The following is a 25,460-nucleotide window of genomic DNA, read 5'->3' as shown; positions in this document are numbered from 1 at the left end:
CAAAGCCCTGGGAATGAGGAGAAACAAAGATCTAGTGGGTTCTCTGAGACAGAGTGTTGGACTAGCTGCAAACTAACTGTGATTTGAAGCACAAGGTGATGTGGGAAAGAGCAAGAGGACAATTGTGGGTGATGCAGAGAACTTCAGTCTTTAGCCCAGTCACGGCTCACATTTCAGGAGCAATGAAAGCAATGGTGGTGGGAGGACACTTATGTGTGATGGAATAATGTTTTTAGTAAAAATTAGTGCCTTTAGGATTCATCTCTTGTAGTTCTAAATCTGACATCTGTTCCAATTCACACTTTTTCTATCACAATTCCAACTTGGCTTTAACTAAACCGATATATTTAGAAATGAATTTTCCAATGTTTAAAACATTCCAAGTATGTATCTTCCCCCTGATCATCCAATTAGCAAACAAAGAAACATACTTCTAATTAAATTCTTCTATGACTAGCCCTAAAATGTATCTCTCTTTTTTATCTAATTTGCTCCACCTATACTTAATTTGCACAGAATTATAGCATCTATGTGTCATTTCCCAGTGTAATTTACTTTCACCATGGCTTGGGTAGAAAATGCTCTGAATGACATGGCAAAGCCACTGGGGCCACTGTTCAGCCACTGAGCCTTCCTCACTCCGCAGTTATCATGGTGCTGCCTCTCAGTACCTTTGTCTGCATGACAGAATAGTTCAGTCATCTTTTGTCTTTAATTTTTTTTAGTTACAGGTACTGCATATTGTCTGATCTTTACTCCTACATTACCTATTCTCTTGCACTGACTTATTAAGTAATGTTATTTTCCTTGCTGCTTTAATAGACCACTCTTTTCTAATTAAAAGGGAATGAGAGAATGAGAAGAAGCATGTTTCCAAAGTAAAGTGACAGGCAGGAGACAATTTCTTTTACTATTTAGACAGAGACTCACTGTTTGACTTTGAGAAAATCACTTAGAAGGTCCAAATGCAAGCAGCTGCACAAAGTTTGGGTGTCTTCCTTTTGTTACCAACCACAGAGCTTTGTTCTGAGAAGTGCTCAACAGAGAGAACAGCAGTTAAAGGTGATGAGACAATGAGACATGCAGGTACTTGACAGATTCGACAATTAGGATAGTATTAGAGAATATCAAAGTCAACATCTTAAAACCCTAGGTGAGTCAAGCTTTTTTTTTAAAGTTGACTTGAAAAATATTTTTCTTGATTTTCCTATCTGAAAATAGAAAATAATAGCCTTCACGAGGTCTGTTGATTGAAATGTTTATAAAACTTTTCAGGATTGCTTGTGTTATATAATAAGAGAGTTCCTCAACCCTGTTAGTATTACGTTATACATACTGGAAGCATTACAAGCAAGACCAGAGAGAAACTTTGACTCACTTTGCTAGACTATGGATATTTATCAGGTTTTTGAAAAACAAGACTTGAGTCAGTCTTCACTGCACACTGATCCACATTATTGAGTGCATTATGAATCAAAAAGAAGAAAAACACAATTAGTCATAATTCTGTCTTTCTTCTTAGAAAGTGATATATATACAATAAAAATCATCTGTGGCTACAAAGCTGAAAGAAAACATACTGTTAGTTAGACTTGAAAATAAGTATTTTTCCACAATTTAAAAGAATCGGAGCAGAGATGTAACAGAAGTTGAGCTCAAAGGAGTTCACCATGAGCTGAGTACTTGCACTGGCAACTAGAAATGACAGTGAACTTGTTTCCAAAGGGTATTATTTTACTAACAGTGATGCAGCAGCAGTGCCAGCAGAAATGTCATGTATAAAGGTGGCCCTATATGTGAACATGAAGATCTTGTTGGAGTAGAGATGTAAAACAGGTTTGGGCAAGGAACTCTCTCACAATTTCCTCCTCCCATCAATATACCTATGTTTTACTGTGTTGGAACAAGCTTAGTTGCATGACAGATCCCTTGGAGGAGACTGCACTATGACAAGAGAGTATGCATGAAAAGAAGGTGAGATTAAACTCAATAGCAGTGCCATGATCTGTGTAACCCAGGGTTACAAATGTTGTGCATGCATAGAAATTGATGAAGGGATTTTTAAGGGTCTGTAATACATAAGGAGATGGAAGTTTTTAATTCCTTAAAATTTTTCTATACTATTACAGAGTATCAAAAATACTACAATAATCAACACCAGCAAGAATTCTACCACAAACATCATCACAGGCAAATATAAAAAGGATCAATATAGTGAATATATATAGCAATTAAAAATCACTACCAGCTATCAATAGTATATTAACAATAGTATGGCAACAGTCAATAGCATCAGCAATCAATCGTATAGCAACAATCAATATAATCTAATCAATATAGGTTACTGTGAGTTTTTCATTAGTGAAGCAACTTCTCACCAATATAACAGAAGACACACTTAAAATATATTATTTATATGGATGTAAAATACCAGTTTTGAATGAATTAGGTTTCAGAGTGGGCCAAATCATGTTGAAGTGTAGGACAAACCAGTCACCAAGAGAGATCCAGACATCCCAGAGCTGTTAAGGACAAACTGAAACTACTCCAAAAGTGGGCCCAAAGCAGCAACCAAGTTAACAGATTCTGACTTCAAAAATGATTGGCATAATGGAGTCTGGAGTTAGTCAGTTATCCTCAATGAGAGTCTAAGATCTTGTAGAAAGTTTGTGTACATTTCAACTTGTTTAGAAAAATAAAAACATGTGCAGCATGGGAAGTTCTCAGGGAGATAGAAACTCTATTTTGGATAAAAATTAGGTTTTTTGTATATTGTAGAGATATAAAAGGGCATAAGACATACCATTTTGAAAGCCAGTAGATCATGTTAATGTCTATTTTTCACCCACACCACCAAAAAAGTGGTGGTTTCTGTTCTTTCAGCCCAATTTTGTTTTTCAGTACTGCTTCCACTTTTTCAGAGAGTAAGTTGCAATTTCCTGAGTTTTGCATTTACTGATGGTATCTCAGGAGGTTACCACTTTTCAGGTTCATCACCTGTACTTTTAAAGAGGCCAGCTGCACTTTTTCAGTATGTCTCTTGTTCCAGGACCCAATTCCCAGGCTCACGGCTCCCATACCAGCAGGAATTTTCTATGTTAGTACTTTTGCTCTTTCTAAACTTTTCGGCTGCTTGCATCACAAAGTTATATTGTGACTCAGTTAGTTGTGACTCAGAGTAAAATCCCAAAGTAAATCATGCAGCACTGTGTTGTTCACCTTCTACATCTCCTGATGCTGGAGAAACAGGAAACAGAAGTGAAATATTGTGCCACTTACAAACATTTGCAAATGATCTTTAGGAGCTGAGTGTGTGTCCTCAAAGTTTCATCTATACAGCTAAGAATTATCTCCTGCCATATAATTTTTTTTCTTTCAAAATCTGCATCTAAGCAATTGAGTTCTTTCAATACTGAACTGTATAGTTTACTGGAAATGACCATTAAAAACCTCATATTTATTGGCATCAGCTGTTGGTGATCTTTAACTTACTAATTCATGTCTCCATGATTTTCCTTCTAAAAAATGGACTTTTACTTCTATTGTGAAAAAGTCATGATACACTGCAGACAGCACCAGTTATGGGTGTTACAGATATTAAAGACACCATTATTATTGTTATTATAATGCAAGTGAGGGAAGAAGGACTATTCTGCAATAGCATCTTACTGTTTATGAAGTTTGTAGATGGAGTTACATGCCAGTAGGCAGTACAAAATTACTTGTGAACAACAATATATCATTTAAATGTAAAAATGTATGTGTTGCTACCTATTTAAGAACTTGAATAACAATCTCCACCTCTGTCTACCAGATTAAAAATGTATTATGAAATTATAGTTTTGAAATTATTGAGATATATGCAGATATTTAAAGTAAATTCCTAGATTCACAGGCTTTGTGAAAATTTTCCTACTGGAGAAGTCCATGAAAGACAGGGACATGAAAGTCCATGAAAGATGAGGACATGTCCTCATTGTGAGGTACCTATCATTCCCTTGTAAGAGTAAATAATTTCTCATCACTTCAGGATCTGACCTTTGTTTTCTAAGTGGAATATTTTGCTTCTAAATTTAAGTTTAGAATTAGACACAGCTTCCCTTGGGCTGACCAGACTTCTGCCCATCACAAAAGGGCAGAAATGCTTTCACACTTCCAAATAGACCAGTAGAAACCCTTTTCTGTGTTACATTTGGTTTCTTTATGGGTTGATTCAAAGCAGACATTAAAGGGTAATGTGAGAAATAGCTAACTCATAGAGAAATAATGGGAGAAATAGCTAACTCATAGAGTAGTTTTATGTGCTTAAGCTCTATTTTAAATTGTATTTTTAAAAGGCTTGGGCTGAAATATGACCAGTAATGGCCAGTATACTTGATAAGGAGTCTGAGGACGATTTTCTTGTGATTAAGATATCCTGGTATATGTACACTGTCTGCAATCTTCTCCTTTCAAGACTGTACAGTAGCTGAAATAGATTGAAGAAAATAGCAGAAGAAAAAGACCCTTAATGCAAAACATTGCACTAAAATTCCGAAAGGAGGATTGAAACTCAAATGTGTAGTAGAAATACTTGGTGGTTTTTTATAGCAAGAGTATTCTTCAGTGTAACCTACAGTACAAGGCCTCTCAGAGGACATTTAGGAACACAGTAGTCTTTGATCTTAATGGAAACTGTGTTTGCTGAGGATGGTGCTGTCTGCCTTGCAGTCACCAGGTAGTCTGGTTGCACAGCAGGAACCTCTTTCCTGTAATACAGACACAGATAGTGAAACCTGCTTCATCTGTCTGAGGGAGCCTGGAGTTTCCCCTAGTTCAATGTGGGAGGTATTGCATTTCTTAGAAAAGCTTTTCTTCCACGCAGCCGATGATGCCGTGACATGTTTTCAAAGTAGCTAGGGACTGTGGGCCCATTTGACACAGTAGGAAAAAGGCTAAACAAAGTGGGAGAAAGGTCTGATTTGGCCACTTCAAGAAAAAAGGTAGAATTATTGAATAGACATGTGAGAAGGAGGTAACTATTTATTTCTGAACCATGCAACATCAGAAATAGTAGAGTTGTCTAATAAATTCTGAAGGGCAAGTCAATTTAAAGGATATTTTAATGAAAAATAAAGGATTTACCCTTCAACACAGAATGAAATTTTAAAAGGGCATAACTTTCTTGTGTGAGGTCAAAAGCAGGAGAAAGATCTATACAACTCTCAAGCTATTTTTTTCCAACTACAGCAGGTCTCAATGAAATTTCTTGCCAAATTTATTACCTCTCTATTTGCCTCTCCTACCTTGCCCTTCCACAATATTTAATAACTTTATAACTGCTTCTCCTTTCTAACATATAAAAATCCACTGATTCTTAAATGGTCATTAATGAGAATGTAATCTGTCTTGTCTGAGGATCACTGGGAGACAGCATAGTCCTACAGTGAGCTATTCTTCACATCCCTCCTGCACAGCCTTTCTAAGGATAGTGATTTTACACCTCTCTCCACTCTAATTTCCTGTTCATTCTACGGTATAGCATCTATTAGTCACAGAAAGTTGGAAAGTTAAAGACTCTGCAGCTGGAGTACTAGGAGGCTTGCAAATAGAAAGGTTTTAGACCTTTGTGTGTAATGGGCTGTAAAAGTAAAAGTTGTGATTTATTGTTTCTTTCAGTTACTGAAACCTAATGGCTAGCCCACCTTCTGTGGAATTCAGTGATCTGCAAATGTTTATACCTAATAAAATGTTTGAGTAAATTGTGATTCTTTTCCTTTTAATGCATCATGCTTCCATGTAGCTGTGCAACATTTCTTTCACAATTGTATTTTTAACATTCAGTTCAAGCTGAAAGCAACACAGATTTATATTTATTTTCATAACAAAAGAAATTTTTAAAAATTAATTCAGTGACCGTTAGTAGTTAAAAAATGATTTACGTTTAATTCATGATAAATCAGTCTAAAAAAATTGATTGGCATATGGATATGGATGAACAAAATGATGGCTTATATTATACACACATTCAAACAGTCATGGATATATACCTCTGTAACTTATAGAAGAGAAAGAAACACAAGAAAAGAAAAGAAACAGAAAAAATTAATTCTGAACTGTACTAAGAGGAGTGATTTGTCATTATTACTGTCAAAAGGCAATTTGTATGTTTGCTTTTAATTTCCATTACATAATAAAAAACATAAAATGAAACACCATGGAATGACATGATTCTTAAGAGCAATGTCTTTCTTTCCCAGGTGTAGCCATAAACTTTGCAGTCAAATGATGGATCAGCTTAATAATATCTAGGAATTAGTTTCAAAATGTGCTGTGAAAAAGCAGAATTTTTATGGCCAAAACAAGAAACATATCTTTTATGTAAATTCAGTAGTTTATTGATAGTGTAATTTAAATTCTAACTGTCTTTTGAAGATTTCATTTTAGTTCAGTACCTATTTTTACAGAAAAAATTAAAAAAGAAAGAAAGACATTGAAAATAACAAAAATTACAACATCACAGAAGAAGGTGAAATTTCCTCATACACAATCTTGATAACATTTTTATCCTATTAAGTTTGATTTCCCAACACATGGATCTAAGTGTTGTCTTCAGCATGGGGAGAGGCTGCAGCTGTTTAGTGTAACTTTGTGGGTGTTTTCTTCCTCAATTTAGACTTACAAAGGAACTTTTTCTATGCTTGCCACCTTTCTCACAACTTGCTATTTGTCACTATTTTTCATGTGTGTGCTTCTTCTGTAATTGCTAATTATGGCATGATTTACATATGTTAGATACTTGTTCTTTTTCTCTTTGCTGCATTTAAAAGTGATTTCTCCAGGTCTGTACTACCCTAGCTGGTCATTAGTAGGGTGCTTATAGCCATTGGGTCTGGAACATCAGCTTGTATCCTATTTCTTATTACCCTCTCTGCACTGCATCCTGTGTCCCACCATTCAAGGTCTGTTTTGCCATACCACAACCATATTCCTCTATGCTACATTGCTACATTACAGTCATAAATGTCAGATTCTATACAGAAAAACTACCTGTTACTACCACGTATTTGAAAATTTTACCATAAGAAGATAAGCAAAAGCAAAATTAAATAGACTTAGTTTCTTGACAATTTCAAAAATTGCTGTTAGAGCTCTAGCAACCACAACAAAGTTAAGCTAAATAAGAGAAGTTCAGACAAAGTAAACATGACTGTCTCATGGCCTTGGAAATTTGTACAAAGATCATGGCATGCTGGTAGCTGTAGCAACATCTTATTCACTGGACTACAGGATCCATTCCACTCAAAGAAGTATCTAGAGCTTTTTCTAACTTTTAGGTAAATGCCTCAGGGCTCAGGTCTTCAATATCCAGGTTCTGTTTGGAGAAGATCATGGTGCAGTCAAAAGAAATAAAACATGGTTGTGCAGGAGTGCTTCTGTCAGAAATGGGAATTGATGGGACCTAATCTTTGTCTTCATAATCTTTATAAAATTCACTCTTTTCTGCATGTTGAACCAACTCTAAAAGAAGGATGAGCAGATTGCCTTCCTTTGTTTCACAGATCTAAATGGTTTCTGGACTGCAGATGCAGCTTTGAATCATTCAAGTAGTACAGGGCAGAGCAGTAATATCCCTTAAGTAAATTCTTATCCTCTAGGCTGGGCTTCAAAAATATTAATAAGAACAACAGCAGATTTTCTCCCTTATACTGTATGTTTATTTGTTTGTTTCAAAATATGCAATATAAGTCAAAGCTATTCTCCAGCCCCTGAATTCGGTGCCCTTCCAAAGGTAAGGTCTAGGTAAAATTTTTAATTCAAAGTCAAAGCTAATAGTGTGAGGGAAGATTGTTCATAATTCTTAAGTGAATTAGCTTTGAAAATGGTAGTCAGTTCTACCACAATGCTTTGGTAGAAGAAATTTGGACATCTAATACCTTTCCTGCCAATCACATAAACAGCTATGACTAGGACAGCTATTTGGCTATTATTTATTTTGTTGGTTTGGTTTGAGTAGGGCTAAAACTATTTAATAGATGTACTTCCAGCTGCTGCTGTTTTCCCAGGACAGCAGGTGAAGTAGACAGTTAACTGGAACATAAAGACATTCCCCATGATTCCTTTAGACAGGATGAAAGAATGAAAAAGTCAAGGGAAAAAGCATTTAAAAAACTTAAATCAGGTTGAATATAAGAAAATGAAAAAAGGAAAAGCTTTAAAATTATTCAATTATATTAATTTCTTAGTTAATAAACAGTTTTTCAAGAAAAAGAATGGGTTTTAGCATTTATGTGACAATTAATCTAAATGACCATGAACGCCACAACAGTGTGGTTTTTTTTGTTTGGGTTTTAGATTTTCTTTTGTTTGGATTTTTGGGGAGTTTTTTGTTTGGGTTTTTGCAGTTTTCTTGTTTACTTGGTTTTTGAGGGGGAAAGGTAAGGTTTTTTTTTTTGTTTTCCTAATTGAGGTTGCTAACAATTGTTCAAATTTATGAAAAGTGTTGTGATTTCTCTGTTGTCAATTTAACTTAATGATTGAATAGTTCAAACAATAATTATCTTAAGGAAGTCATGCTCTGGTTTTTTTTAGGATAATAAGCTAAATGGAGACACAGGCCTCTAGAGTAATTTCAAATGAGTACCTTGAAAATGAACTAATCGACAAAATTGTAATTGCATGTTATCTGGAAAAGGTCACTCAAAAATTCCTGTGAGAAAGCATCTTTACAAAAATGCTCATGAGCTGGTTTAAATTCAAACAACAGAAATTATTAAATATTCATTCCATTATAGAGGAGTCTACTTGAATACCGGAGGCTAATAATGTAAACCTGTACATTTCCCATTCTTCCCAGCACTGTCTTTTCTTAATGGGGATCAGATTAAAAAGAACTCTTAAATTCTCCTAATTATCTTATCTTTTTGTTCTTGTTGTAAGAAATAAGGGGTTTTTCCCCATCAAAAAGCATAAAACAAACACTTTTGAAATCTGTATCCAATCTGAAGCAAGACAGGTATCTCAGATTAAGCTCTTGCAGCCAACAAACATTGTCATTCATCCAACACGCAAGTAACGAAACATAAAGAGCCAAATGAACATATATCCATGTAGAAGAAGTTTGAGACATCTAACACTTCAATAACAGCTCTACACACACATGATTTTTTTTCCCCACAGATTATGAAAAGTGAGTCCTAATACAATTGGATCCAGTGCAGCTTCTGAGCTTCGTCAGCTTTCACTCCTACAGGACCTAATCTGTGGAGATCAGTTCTGTTTTGAAGAACAACTTCTGTACAGCCAACTGGAAATTTGAGGTACTGGATATTTAGACAAAACTGTTTTTGGGATATGTTTATTGTCTTTATTTTTTGCCTGTATTAGTTTATAAAATTCAAATCAAACACAGTTGCTCTCACGAGCAATTTAAACTGAATAAGGTTACAAATGGATCAGAGATTAAAAAACTAATCTAGTTTTAAATCTGATATTGTTATATTTCTTGCCATGGGTTTGCAAAAGGTTCTGTTTTAAAAGTGTTTCCCACTTCTTGAAAATGTTTTAAAATAGTCATTGCAGTATGCTCTTAACCTGAATGCACTGAATAGGTTTTGAAATCTAATTTTTGTGTCAAGTTTAGTTGCATATAATTGAGTATAGAAATCTCTGTAGACAAGCCACAAAGTCTGTGCTGCACATCTAACCTCTCAGGTATTTCAGTGGAGCTTGGTCTAGATCTAGAATATGTGGGTTTGCTACAGGACTCTGAAATGACAAGCAGATTCCACAAAGGTAAACCTCTTGAAGGTCAAGGGTAATGTTCCTTTTAGGAGTTACGGTTTTTCCAACTTCTATTAAGTGGTTTGTGTAACTCAGGGTTATCTTGCTAGAGTACTGAATAAATATAATTTTGTATTAATGAAGCAGGCGAATATAGAAAGTGCTTTGTTCAAGAGCCTGTTGTGATACAAATCATTATGATACAGCAGCTGTAGATTTGAGTCATTTGAATCTGATATTCACTACACAGATGAACAATGGTTATTCACTTTCAATTTATCATGAGTACAGCCACAGATTGAAATAAGATGGAGTAAATGTCTGTGGTTATCTGTTAACTGGTGTGCTTTATCATTTCATAGCTGAATGACTCATGAACATGTAGTTCAGAACACCTCCAATTAATTTTTGAGTTGAGTCTTTATTCTTAACCTCAAACTATGGTTTATTAATGGGTTAAGGTAAAGAGCTTGCTAAAGTGTAATGTGTGGCTGTGCAAACATATTTGGAAGCTCATAGTTCACTGTTGGATGTCAGATATTTTACCTGCCTACCCAACTAATTGAGAATCATATCAAAGAACCAGAAAGCCATTGTGATGAATGAGAGAGACAGTGACCTCCAAAAGACATAAATGAATTAGAACTGATGAACTTGATATGAGTAGATTCACAGTCTCTTTTTAAAAATAACACAGGTTAACTCTTTTTCCTGCCCTTGGAAATGTATTGCACTAAAAGCACAGGAAAGATTGGCAGGTGAATTTTAACTTGTTGGTTTTTTAAATTTTTTTCTACAAGTGTTACAAGAGTGGAAGATTTTTTGAAGCATATTTGTTGTATAAAAATATTTTGGTTCTGAATGCATGCAAAGCAGGCTTTCTGGAATCTAAGAGGTGTCTTTAATAGTTTTGAGGAGCAAAAAGTGATAGGGGAAGAGAAAGGGGAAGAGGGATTTTTTCCCAAGAGATAAATTAAAAATCATTCTTTTATCTTTCTTCCTAAAGAACAGAAAAGATAAATTGAAGACATAATTGTTTAAGATGCGTTAAAGACAGTGTCCCACATATTTTTGTTTCTCAAAATAATTCCTAATAGGCTAAATAATTGTGTATACTATTCCAGAATTCTGCTTGTCTTTAGACAGGAGGTTTATCGTAGTCCCATTTTGACAAATATTTCAGAATCTTTTATGTAGATATTCTTTTAACATTAATCTATAATATCAAGTGACAGAACCAACTTCTGGCCTGTCAGCCTCTGTGTGAAATGTTAAATTCATCCTCTGTTGCAACAGAACAGAACCAATTCTTGAGTCTGTTTCTTAAATCCATGTCATGATCATTTGTCATAAATGATAAAGTGCTCAAATATAGAAATTCCTGTTGAAAAAATAAGATAAATTTCCAGTGAATTTGTTACGCTTCTATAAAGAAGAAGGATTTAGCATAATTTTATGCCTAAGCAGGAGCTGCTTATTTACTGGTGAAGAATATACAGTCAAAATCATATATTTGGTAGTCCATGTCCTCAGCCTCTCAGTAAGTAGATAGTGTGAAACAAAGCATATTTAGGGAAAACACTGAGCTTCCCTGCCTACAGTCCCTTGAATTTTTTTCTGAAGTTTGAGGTCAAGGCATATGTTCATCTCCCCTTTCTCAAAATGCAAAAGATTTTTTTTTTTTTTGCCTAAGATTCTGCTGATTCCCCTGTTTCTTTTCTTTAGTTGCTGCGGATTTACCTTTAGTTGGATTTCCCAGGAATAAGGTTTGCATACAAAACTGTTAAATCAGAATAGCTGATGCATGTCAAAGTTACATTCTGTGTTTAAAGTTAACCACTCAAATAAGTGGGGAACGCAAACAGAGTTTATATAAACAATAGAAACCTCTCTGATACATGTTTTTGACTCAGCTATGTCATTCTCTTTATGGTATCTATCATGACCCTTTGGATCTTGACAGAGTGATTAGATTTAATAGAGCTGTTAAGAACTATTCTTTCTTTCAAGTTTTGCTGGAAAAAAATTACACCTAATTACATTAATTAGTTAGGAAAAACTGTTGCTAAAATGGCTATATAAGGGGGTTATGTATTGTTACTTTGCATGATCTGAAATTCTGACACTTGTAACAATGATGGTCAGGAACAAAAGTAGCAATGATTTTTAAAAGACAAATCTGCAATATCTTCCAAATGTGAAGATTTCAATAGACTAACACACCAAGAGAGCAGAAGGACCTGACAGAAAATAGTCATTTTCTGAATGTGTAGAATTTAACAGTCCTTAAATGGTTTGTGCTGGATGAAAGAGAAACTGAAAAATGACCTTTATCTTTGTCACCACCAGCAAATCTTGCTGTTCCACTGTTCCAGTGATGCATGGAGGTGGAAATAAAGGAGATGAGTACAATAGACTTTTCCATAGACTGAGTTTTCCAGGTCATTTAATTCTCTCTAGTGTGTTCAGAACCTTTCCAACAGAGCTAATGATAACAGATTGCCACATTATCCTACTCATAGTGACCTGTTTGGGCACCTGCCAGAAATTCTACTCACTCAAAACTATGGGTGAAAAAGAGTGTTTACTGAACTCACTTCTAATGGTTATTATAATTTATATGGGGTGGGGGGGAAATTGTATTATTGAGTAATTCATGTGTTAAATAATTACTCAATTATTTTGAAAATTGATACTTTAGGTTGTTGCTCTGCTTCAACTGATTTTTATTTTTCCTTACTGGTTCTGGCCTTCTGCCAGTTCATGTTCCATGGGGACAGTTCTCCCTATCAAACAAGGCTGTTTTTTCAACGTATAGCCCGGTAAAACTACCTACAGGAACTCTGTCCTTGCTAAAAAAGAAACAGCTGTGTCTCTAAAAGGGATAAACGTAGCATTTTTAATGGGATTTTTTCTTTTTGTGATTACCTTTGGGCTGCACAAGCTTCAAGAGTGCTATGGAGAAAGTCTTACTCCCAGTGAATATCATAGTGTTCAGGCTCTTGATCATTTAATGATTTTTATATGATTTCTTTGAGCATAAAATTGACAGTTCCATTTTGTACCCTGATTGTTTGAATTTCTATCTTTCATAATTTTTTGAGAACCCAAAAGCTTTAAATCACATACACTATGTGATTTTTACCATGAAAAAAGAAACTTGTGTTTAAGTATTAATTAAAGAAATTTTGACTCCTTGAACATATATTGTTTCACCAATTCAACTGGAGAAAAATGAGTTTTTAAAAGAGATTTTGCCTGGGAGTCCTACTTTGGAGATAACTTGCTATTGCATGTTGCCTACTTAACTTTGAAGAGCCAAAAGGATCTAAAATTTAAAGGTTACTGTTTATTCGCACTGATTCCTAATCTACGGTGTTCAAAAAGGATTTTTGTGATGACATCTAATGCTTTGGGTTGTTTGTTGTTTTTTTTAAACTACATTTAAATTCCTGTACAAATCATACTTTTTCCATATCACTGCAAAGATCATGTTAGGAGTAATACAAAAGTTTACTTACTATACTCCAGTGACTTAGTTAGGCTTTCCATGTATAGCTGTTGGTTCTCTAACTTAGGGCCATTCAAGCCTGCATTGGGCATTTAAGTCACCTGAATAGCTTTCTCTTGATTATTGAATTAAAAATTCTAGAGGCAGAAAATGCCATCAAACCTATTTCAGACATAATTATTCTCATCAGAACAGGCTTTCTTTTGTTTCATACATTAAGGGCTCGAATTTCACTCTTACAGAAAATTTTTTGCCTGCTGGATGCAAAGTATAACAGTTTAGCACCTGCTTTGCTAGCTGCTGAATCATCTCACATGAGTTACAACTTTCTTTTCAAGGTGGGGAGAGCAACATAGAAAGGAGAATCAAAGGTAGCAATGTTAATAGAAACACACTAGTTTAAAAATAGGATTTAAGAGGTTTGGGGCTTATATGACTGATATCTTGTTGGAAAAAAGCATGCCTGTGTTCTGAGGAAATTAATGTTTTTATGGCCTGAAATGAGTAGTGATTATCTCCTTTCCTATTTATGTGTCTGCAATAGAAATAAGTAGAATATTCAAGGCTTCTGGTCTTGAACCTATTTACTTTGTCTTCAATTTTATGTTCTGCCGGTTTGCTTTATTTTAATTTTGTAATGAAATATTATATTTTGCTTCTCTGTATGTTTATAAAGGTTAAAATACTTCAAAATTAAGACTCTATGTTAATATAATATTTCAAAAAGTCCTCCAAGTAATGTCTGAAGTCCTATTAGGCTATTGTTCTGAATTATTCAGCTATTAGTACAGTTTTCATTAATACTGAGTTCATAATTTGATGGATTAAATTATGATATATATGTTTACAGCTTACTCCAGGCTAATGAGAATCTAAAATGTAACATATAACAGTGGTTCACTGCCTTCTGTTGATGCACAATAGGGAAAATAGAAATACTAGTCTAGCAAATTGTATGTATGCACACTTCAGACCTCCTATAAATCTGTCTTCATACAAGAAACCTTTTATGCATGCCAATGTGATCTAAATAAGAAACAAATTTATCCTAAGATAGTTACTTAGTCTCAGTATGACATTGCAGTAAAGCCTTACCAATGACAAATCACTGCAAAAGATGTGGTTCAGTTCTCTCCCTGTGACTCTCCCTTCCCCGTGGCTTATCTACAGATCGTATATTCAATGCTTAATTGGTTGATACAGTGGAAAAGGTTCTGTTTTGGTTTGTTTCATTCCATTGTGTTTTGGGGCTAAACCAATATACTAGATTTAAGGGAAATTTCAAGGCAGTAAGACTTCTACTTTGCAAGGCAGCTTGCTATCACACTGGCTTTGCAATCACAGTAAGCTACAAAGCATGCCTAAATTTTTGAAGCAGGTGAATTCTTGCACTGATACAGCATCAGAAATCCTGGTGAGAACAGGAGTGAATGACGTATGGAGCCACTCCACTGAGGGTGCCACCTCTTACTGCTGAAGGATTAACTAATACAAAATTAAGTGTGCTAGGACCTCACCCCCACTTCTGGTCGGATCTGGGGAGGCACCATGCTTTTCATGAAAGCAGCAATGAGTCAAGCCTGTCAAGCCATTAAGGTCCAAGCAGCCTTCATTGTTTGCTAAAAAACAGCTCTAAAATTTTCATCAAGACCAAAATATATTTACTTTCCACATAGTAGATATGTGAGTCCAGTCTCAAACCTGGCTGTTTGAGATCGTTCCCATTGCTCTGCTTTCAACCAGCCAGCCTGAAATTAGCTGCAAGGCAGCCACTAGTTCACATTGGGGATGGCTACAGCCAGAGGGAATTTGGGGCAGATACTACACAGACACACACCCTTTCCTCAAAATGAGCAGGAGAAAGTATTATATTTTTAGCCACACACACTTTGTGAGTAGTGAATTAAAATGTTCAAAGTGACAAGCACTGGATCCTGAAGACAGCTCATTGACCATGTCTTTCCAGATATGATATAACTATCACCATCTTAGGTGGAATTGATGTATTTGGGTGATAGCCAGATGTAGCAATCCTTGAGGTAGAGGTAATTTTGGAGACTCCCCTATTTCTCATTATTTTTTTCAGTACAGAACACTCAGAAAACTGATGATTTAAAATTGATAATAAAAAACCATTGAGAGAGCTAAAGTCTTATGCAAGATTGTCATTATATAGTTTATACAGGAACAACGTTTCAGAACTTCATATGCCATTCATGTTTCTCATTTTGTATTACATTCATTTACATTTCAAGTTTTCACAAGAATTTGCAAAGCATATGTTTATAAATGTTGTTTTGTCTTCTTAGACTTGCAAAGACCTCTAATAAGGTGCCACAAAAATGCTTATACCATGCTACCTTACACGGAAAGAGGGAGAAAGAGGCTGTCAACCCATCTTGATCTTGTCTCAGTGTTCAAACCTGAATCTAAAATCATATCTCAAATGTTGCAGAGACATGTAGAGAAGAGCTCTTAGAAAATGAGATATATTTCTGTCTTTTGCAATGCTTTTAAAAATTCACAGCCTCACACAAAAATTTAAGCTTTACATACTATAACAGAACCCCTGATAATAAGCATTAAACATCCATAATATGCAGCACAACTTCTTTCGTATCAGTTCTGTGAGGAAAAATAATTACTTCTGCTTTGACAGGATGAGAAGAACCAAAGCTCAGTATTATATATTGTTATTATACTAATTATTGCTATTTGTTTATTATAGCAGGAGTATTGTTCCTGTTTAATGTCCTCAGAATGAAAGCTATTTTCATAATTTTTTTTCATATATGCAGTGGGGTTTCTAGAGAGGATTTCTACTTAATTCTTTCAAATTCATATAAACATTATTATTGTCTTAATCTAATATTTGAAATGAACTGCAAACTATTTAATGACATTTTGCAGGTACTGTCTTATCAAGTTTGTCATTGCCACCTGACACAAACAATTGTAGAAGTCAACAGTCTCATTAATTAATATTAATGAATTTGGCAGATACACATAATTGGCTTTTACCTTGGTTTTCATGTCTTTTAATGGGATTCCACAGGGGTTTTTTGAGAGTATAGACTTCATATTTATTGGTTGTGCAACTTGGAAATAATTTCTTGTAAGTGATGTCTGTCTGGATTTTCTCATATGAAATAAATTAGGTAACTACCAAATCTGGTAAACTGAAATAGCTCTATATAAAATGCAAATTTCATACAATTGTATTGTTTAGGTAGAAAAAGGACCTTGGACAGTCTCCAGTCAAATCTTCTGCTCATGGCAGGTCAGCTCCAAGGAAGTCAGGCTAGTCTGCTGAGGTCTTCATCCAGTTGTGTCAGACGAAGATGCTTAGATCTTCATTCAGCTGGGTCTTGAAATCATCCAAGGATGGGAAGTGAGCAACCTCTCTCAGCTTGTGCAAATGCGTCTCTGTCCTTATGGTTGAAAACTTCTCCCTATATTCAGATGAACCTCCCTTATTTCAATTTATACTTCTTGTTTCTCATCTTTTCATCATGCATTGTTTTGTAGAGCCTGGCTATGTCTCCTCAATGACTTCCCCATAGCACTGGGGATCCCTCCAAGGCAAACCCTATTCCAAATTAACAATTCTACCTCCCTCAGACTCTTGTCAAAGAACAAGTTCTTCAGCCCCACCATCTCTGTGTCTTCCTTGTATTGTCTTCAGCTGGTCACTGTCTTTCTTTTACAGAGTGGCCCAAAATTGGATGCAGTATTCTACATATGAAGGTTCTTGGAAAAGGTTCTGGGAAATTAAGCAGCCTTTATCTTCATAAGACATTATTTAGAAACATGATTCAATTAGGTACTATTTTTTTTGAGCTGAGACCAGCTTTAATTTACAGGAGCAGGAATCAGGCTCTTCCTGATGTACTAAAAGCAGAATTTGATCTTCAGACATATGCATCCAAAGAGATGCAATCTTTTTTCTTGAAAGAGGATATTATGTTACTTCTCTTAAAATTCTTAAAATCAGAAACACCAGAGCAAGATAAACGTTAAGGTAAGAACAATATTGGTATAATTTATTTCCATAGGAGAATTCTCTGGTTGCATTTTTTGGTGTTGCTTCCATAGCTACAGTTTTGTGTAAATATTACATACTCTATTAGAAAGAAAGAGGAAAAAACGCCAATTTTTAACTGATGCAAAAGACATCCCTGTTTACTTGCTTTAAAATTAGTCTGAACTGTCCCAGTTCGTTCTGCAAAATGAAATAGCTGAATGGGACTCTTCCGCATACGCTGGTTGACACCATGTTCTCACACTTGCCTCTGCTTTGCCAGAAAATCAAACTGAGAACGTGATGGCCATCAAAGCAGCAGCTTTCAAGGCAGGGAACATTTTAAAGAACTCCTTAAGAAATTAATAAAAATTAACCTTCTACCAGTGATTTGGCAAAAGGAAGCTCCCAAGCTTGTTATCTTTTATTTTCCTTTTACACCTTCTGGTTTTGTCCCTTTTGTCTCTTATGAGACACAGCTCTTAGTGCATAATCAATTTTTGTTGTTGTTGCACAACTTTCCCCATTAGTTTGTGGCTTTATCTCTTGCTTGCCCATTGCATGTGGTGGGGGTGTTTTCTCCTGGTTTGAAATTCCAAAACGGCTAGATGTGTGGGCTGCTCACTGTGTTCCTTCTAGAGGCAAGAATGAAAAGGTTGTATTTTCAGAAGAAAATGTGTATCATCCTAATGCAAATATCTCAGAAGAGAAAATATTTATAGGGCGATCTCTCTCAGGTTTATTTCTAGCCAGAAAGGGAGAAGAGTGGTTCTATATGAGACACAAGAGTTACAGTCAATATATCTTGTGAATAAATGACTGCATTATTTTTACTGGCTTTTTTCAAGGAACTTTAAAAGCTTAAACTGTCTCTTTTGTGTTAAAAACATAGTGTGTAGTTTTTGTGATTTAAAGTTGAAAGTTGTATTACAATATTTTAAATGAAAGTTGTAGTTCACCATTTATTGTAGGACAAAAGATGGAAAATGTAGCTTCTTTAGTACTTCTTTTCTTTTATTCCAGGTTCTTTTCAATTAAATCTAAAGATGAAAGAGGGCCACAGCTTTCTTAAAAAATCTTTAGGTATTCTGGGGTTTAGGTTCTTGATACACAAAAAATTAAAATTTCATTTTAGTCCTATTACTTTACCTGTATTGTAATTGAATATTCCTTTAAATATCATCCCAGTTCAGATGTTACATTGAAAGATTTATTTATTTATTTGTAAATAGCAAGTGAAATTTTAAGTCTACATTTATTTATTTTTTTTAAAAAATAGATATTACTAAAAATAGTCTGACATAACTATGTAACAAAAAAGCATATCTATGTGGATGAAAAAAAATGCTTTGACCAGAAAATCTCAGCACTACTGGTGAAAGAAATAACTAATTTATTTGCAAAATAATAAAATGTGGAATGAAGCACATCTATTGATTAACAGCCTGGATGGAAATGTTACCTGATAGGTTGAATATGTTTGGATTTCAAGGAAGACTTTCTGCTATTGCAGGCAATAGAGGAAGTGGCACTCCTGAATATTGTAAAACAAAGCTTTTGATATTCTATTCCCATTTTTGCCAGACTTTGAAAGCCTCTCCTTCAAGAGAAGTCATCCCTGAATGGAAAATGAAAATAAACATCACCATAACTTTTTCATACAGTAAGCAAATAAAAGTGATATGTTAACTTATTTAAAGTACACGGAATCTTTTACAGAATTTATACTTGAATTGTTTATGAGGACTAGGCAGTATAAAAACAAATTTAGGTAAATTACTATTTCTAGCAAGTAAAACACAGCATCTAAATTTTGTAACAGTAATCCTAGTTAGTGTTTCAGATGTTTTATGCAGCAAAATTCCACTTCCAAAATTTGATATTGAGAATCCTTCAATCTAAATTAGTTTAAACTGAAATCCTTAGTTTTCAGAAAAGCTAAGGTTTCAAGACATACTAAGAACAGGTAGAAGGGAAACAGAAAGGCACTGGCAAGTGTCAGCCATTCCATAGCAAAACTCACTTCAAACAGAAAAAGCTTTTTTTAAGATTTCCATAGTTGATGTGAGTTAAATACTTGTTTTATTTTTTCAAAGAGGAAGCTTTTTTTTTATTGTAAAATTTAGGAAAATAAAAGCAATGGAATATAACAGTTTCTGTATGCAGGCTGGATGCATCTTCAGTAGCATGATTGGCTGGACTCTGCAGCATAGGACAATACATTCTTTTCATCCAAATTCCCTTATCTTCTTCCCTATAGAGATAATATCCTATAGTGAAGGAGTTGCTAGAAATATAAATGTGGTGGATAAAGCTCTTTCTTCTTTAGGTAGATCTTCAGTTTTTGCTGATATTCTGGAGTTTCAGCAAAGGTGACATTGGCTATGCAAACTTCTGCAAACGGTCTGTGAGCTCACATTCAAGGCTACCCTCTGAGCATTTCTGTTGTATCTGCAGTACTTTTGTGTATCCATACTGGCCCCACTCATGAAGAATGCATATTTATTTCTATACAAGGTCATTTACAAAATCAATTACTGATCTCCTTTTCTTTTAATATATCACTTTTTTATAATTAATGTGTACTTGAAGAGATGTGTTCAGTTTCCAAGATATACTGATCCGTATACCTTATTTAACTATTTTTGTTATGCAAATTTTCAAGTAGAGCTTTCTCCTGTTATCCATAGATTAGTAAAAAAAGAATTGCCTCATTGCCTTCCCTAGATCAAAATTGGAAAATAAGTGGATATCTGGGGTAGAGAAACCTCAGTACTATTTATTTGATTCAGTTTGCCACTCACTGAACATTGCCATTTTGATGCAGGAATTATTTATTTTATAGACTTGATGAAAACTAATTCATAATATTTATTAAGATAAATGCAACAAGTCATAAAATAAAATGAAATGGATTTTAGTTCATTAAAAATCTTCTTTACTCTCTAAATCGTACACTAATGAAAATTAGATAACTTTGAAGGGAGATGGGAAAGGAACTCCGTTTGATGACAATAGTCCCTGTACAGAAACTATGGAAGTACAAAAGCTATTCTCTGTAACTTAAGGACTCAGAAACATTTCCAGCTGGGTTCAAGTCCCAGCCAGCATATGCAGTTGTATGAAAATCTGTTTGCTATTTCCCATGAGTAATACTGCTTGCAGGAAACATATAGCTACTACTGAGAAGGAACTCAAGAGACTGCAAGTAATATAGCAGTAATGTACCAGTATGCGTTTCTCATTATAGTATAACTACAAACTGCAGTCTTCGAATTTCTCTGTTTCTCTTTCAGTTGATAAATCGACTGACCTAACTCTCCCTTTTCAATGACCCATCTAATAAAAATACTTATGAACAACCTTAAATATTTTACAGGATAATTATATAATTATTTGTAAAAACAGAATCTTTGATCCAAATTGTTAGAATAGGAGGAAAGGTGGAACAACAGGCAATTTAACTGAAAATCTGTATTACTAGTTTTCATGTTATAAAAGACCTTGAAAGTGGAAAGTCAATAAAACCACCAGCTGAAAACCTAGTTCAAATTCCACTGTAGTTAATAGCAAAGCTTTCAATAGTGCCAAGGGTTGCATATGTCCATGACATTTATAGAAAGTTGAAGAGCAGCATACAGTCTGTCTGAGAAGTATAATCCTATAAAAATTCTATATGTGTATTCTTTTCAAAGACAAAATATCTATTGCTGCTACAGGGAATTTGGAGTGAGCACATTAGCTTTCAGTAAAAAAGCAAAAATGACTTCAAAGTTAATTTGAACTGAGTAGAGATAGGGATTAAAGAAAAGCTAGAAAATATGCAATAGCATGGAAGTAGAAGGTACAGAATATCCCTTCTTGTGTTTCTGTAGAAAATATATTACAAAAAAACCCAACCAAACCCAAACCCAGCCAAAGAAACAAACAAAACAAAAAACCAAGCCCAACAAATGAGCAAGCTAAACTTTTTAAAACTCTAGAGTGACTAATCATTTTGCTAGCTCTTGGGGAATTTTCATGGTATGCCTTGAAGTGAGTTAAACACATTTGTGCTCAAATATATATATATATATAAAAGTAATAAACAATTCAGTGTGCCGAGTCCTACTGCAAATCTGCATGGAGTCTGCAGAGATGCATCATAAACCTTTTATACCTTTGCATCACACCCAAGAAGCATGGGGCACTCTAGGCCATCCTTGGGTCCATCCTTCAGTCCACATCTAGTGTGAAACGTGGCTTCTAAATGCTCTGATCCCAGGATGGCTACAGGATAATGCTGAGGCTGTTCCTTATCTCAGCACTCAGAAATGCCTCACTCCCTTGCAAAGTAGCCTTCTGTCTCCAGCATCCCTGCTTTCAAACAGCTTAACTCCTTCTTGTAGTTGAGCCTTCTTGCCCTCCATGAGAGCTCATACTTCAGTCAAACAAAATTACCACTGTAATTGGAATTTTCCCTTCATAGCTAAATCCATTTTAGGATCTGAGAGCAGAGTAAGAAAGGAAGGGTGGCAGAAAACCCTCAGAAAAGGATCTAATTAAAGCAATGTCAGTTGATAAATGAACATTCATTATCTGTAGACAAATGCAAGAGAATGACTGGGAACATCATGTTAATTGGCAAACAAGTGACTCACTACAAATTGTGAAAATAAACTGAAAAACTATACACAGCAGTGCCAGTCAAACAATCTCCCAAATTAAAGAACAATTAGAAGTCATGGCACTTTCTCATTGCAAACTTTTTACTCAGTAGAATGATGTGGGGACCAGAGCACAAAAGGTAAACAGGAATAGGACAAACAAATATGCTAATTTCTTTAAATTTCATATATATATGAAATTTATATATATATATATATATAAAAATATATATATATATATATATATATATATATTTGAAGGGGATTGTGTGAGAATTATATTGTATTTTTAGGAACTAAACTTGAACTGCCACTTTCTGTCACATTCTTCCTGTTAAATAGATATCTAAACAATAGAAGATTAATGGTTTTTTTGAATATTAGTTTTATTGTAATTTATATATATATATATATATAAAAATATATATATTCATATATACATTCTTCCTGTTAAATATATATCTAAACAATAGAAGATTAATGTTTTTTTTGAATGTTAGTTTTATTGCTTTTTTTTTTCCTTTTGTAAAAAGAAAAATTAGCATATACCATTATCCTACTGAGTTTATACCAAGTCATCAACATTATTAAAACTCCCATATGTAGATCATAATTTGTACAAGCAGGTTGTTTTTCAACACAGCAAAAGAGTAATAATTCAGCTGGGGATGAAGAATTGCTTCATTTTAAACCCAAATGTTTGTCTTTAATATTTTTGTTCTTGTATGAAATCTATCAGCATATATTCCTTTTGTCTGTATAGATTTTCCTGATAAAAATAAATTAAATAATTATAATTCTTAAGACCTCTGTATAAGTAACTATAAAATTCCCTATTTTAAAACATGGTAATTGTCATACATAAGTAATCAGTCATGCTGCTAAATTTAAAAATAATTTGGCTTATATAGAAGAAATGTGTGTTTTTCTTTCATAGTGCATTCATTATCCATAACAAATTAGTGCCCACATAAATTCAGTCTTCCAGACAAATGAATGTTCATCTACATGAGAATCTAGAATTTGCACATTAAAATAAATGCAACTGTACCGATCTTAGAAATGGAATTGCCAGATTCATATACAGTAATGTCTATTTAGCTGATAACATATACATTTTACATGGTATAAAAATACACTTTTCACAAAAAATGAATTTGCATATTTCAAATCCAGTTGTAGAAGGGTAGAAATTCATGCATGAATTAGAGAGCATGATTTATTTATTGTTAACTTTGCTTATAAAAACTTGTCATTTGTGAAGCAGCCAGTCCAGGATACTAATTTTTTAAAAGAAAATCTCGAAAAAGAAGTCGCTCTTCTTCCATACACTTCACTGCATGCTTAAGGCATTTGGCTTTAAGCCTCATCATTGAGTCTCTATTTTTAATGAATAAAAAGAAATAGCAGAAGTTAATTCAGTTCAACCAACATTTAAATCATCCTCAGGGTATCTGTCAATAAAAGAAACCTGGAATTCCTAGTTGGGATGAGTTGGCCAAACATTACACATTAAACTTCATTTGGCAACACTACAGCGTCATGTTGTAGAAGTCATCTTGCTAAGTTTTTGTGAAATGGAGTATTGCAGAGAATGTATAACAGCATTTCATGTTGTAACTCTGTCAAACTTCATAAATATAACTTGGGTTTTATGTGAAATAATATTATTTAAAATATGTGCTGTTTCTATTATGCATGTAACCCTCATCATGTAAGTATTTTAATGCAATGTACTGAAGAAATTGCATTTTTATACTTAGCAAAACAGAGCTTCACTATTCACATTATAACAACATTTTGTCATCACTTGGGTTTTCTTCAAAGAGATGTAACTCCAAACTGACATAACTCAATCAGCTGCTGAAATTTGAGTCCTGTTTAACTCTTAAAGCCTTCAGCTACTATAACTGTATAGTCAACACTGTAGTCACCTTCTGACCCAGCCATATTATATATTTACCAATACATTGTTATATTTGTCACTTCTGTTGCATTACTCTGATTTCAACAACCTTTACTTTCTTTCAATAGTCACTATTGAAAACTTCTGTTTAACATTGGGTTATAAAATGCTCTGCTTTTTTCAACTCCTGAACGTCCCTTCTCTACTATATGTTTAGAACTTGTTTAAACAGACATTTTTTGAGCAAGAAGTCAATAACAATGTTGGACATAAAAACTGCTCAGCTCATAGTGGTTTATATAAAATCTGATTCAAAGTGGTTTATTGAATTATTAATGAGTTCTAATTAACCAACAATCAATGGACCATATATTCAGGATCAATATCCATAATACAGAAGATAAATCACAATGCTAGTTATACGCAAATTTTAAAATAATTTCTGAACAGCTTTTTATAACTAATTCCCAGAAGTGGGAATTTAATGCACTGAGACAGCTGCCTGCATTCTCTGGCTTTGTCAACCTCCACGTCTGTGCATCCACTGGTGGGATAGCACAGTGGGTGCTATCATGGGTGCACACATGAGGGTGGGTCCTGTGTTGCAGTCTGTATCACCAATATCCTGACTGCATCCCTGTGGCCCCAGTGCTGAGGACACTCAGCCAGCCCTAGACAGGGATTGCAATGGTGGCATGACAATTATGGAATTCTAAATCTGACATGGTTCTTTTTGTCCTTCTTTTTCAAGGTCACCTCCTTGGTAAGTCTCTTGTTTACAATTTAATCTAGCAGTTTCTGGCATCTTCCCCTCTAGGACTGTCAGCATTTGGACAAACAGGCTCTTGGACTGTGCTGTTCAGTCCCATTGCCACTTTCCCAACTACTGTTTTCTCTGGTAGGTGGAACACATGAGTACCCCAACTGAGAGCAATCCCACTTGGTATTCACTTCTGCTACTTCTGTACCAATTTTAGTGTCTACCCTGCAAGGGAGAGAAGACCCTAGAAAAATCAGTGAGCTGCAGGGTGTGGGCAGATTTTTTGGAGGGCTCTGAACCTGCTGGAAGCAAGTGTTGGGGTAACCGCAACACTGTAGACAAGAAAGAAGAAGCTGTGCATATTGATTTGGGTGATACAGTCTCTTAGGGTCTGGCAGAAGGAGTTTAAAAGTCTGTTCTGTAAATGTTTTGACTTAAAGTCAGTCTTAAGCATCTCTGTGACTATGTTCACTGGTTTAAGATCAAAGTAAAGTGATGTGGATAAGTTGCTTACATAGGATAGAGAATTCATTAGAGCCTATTTACCTTGTGATAACCAATTTGCATTTGTTTATCTTTCCTCTAATTTCTTTGTTCTCTATGCAATTCAGCTAGAGTGATTACCAATATGTGAATAAATGGCAGATTTACTGCATCTTGCAAAACAAATCATTACTTTAAGTCGTTGTGTTAATCAAATATATTTACTCTGGAATGGAATTGTTATTTAATGTCACATGTACTTTGAGATGTGAGAAAGCATTTATTTAGTTTTTGTTTCTTTGTCAGAAATTTTTTTCATGTCAAATACTGAAACATGCCATACATCGTAAATATAATTGGATTTATCTCAG

The 25,460-nt window shown here is 34.5% G+C and overlaps 1 protein-coding gene across 5 annotated transcripts in view; it reads left to right on the top strand.

Annotated features, from left to right (window-relative positions):
- Positions 1–25,460, top strand: part of CNTN5 (contactin 5) — a 603,192-nt gene that overhangs the window by 177,328 nt on the left and 400,404 nt on the right. For 4 of the 5 annotated variants that reach the window (XR_005628589.1, XM_039718731.1, XM_039718728.1 and 1 more), the window contains exon 2: positions 9,160–9,299. The exons of the other annotated variant lie outside the window; for it this stretch is intronic. The gene's annotated coding sequence lies outside the window, so the exon portion shown is untranslated. The remainder of the gene's footprint in view (positions 1–9,159; positions 9,300–25,460) is intronic. 5 annotated transcript variants of the gene reach the window in all.

This window comes from Passer montanus, unplaced genomic scaffold (assembly GCF_014805655.1).
Source record: "Passer montanus isolate IOZ18808 unplaced genomic scaffold, ASM1480565v1 scaffold4, whole genome shotgun sequence".
NCBI lineage: Eukaryota > Metazoa > Chordata > Aves > Passeriformes > Passeridae > Passer > Passer montanus.
The sequence above is the reverse complement of the archived record's forward strand: the minus strand, read 5'-3'. Positions and strand labels throughout refer to the sequence as shown.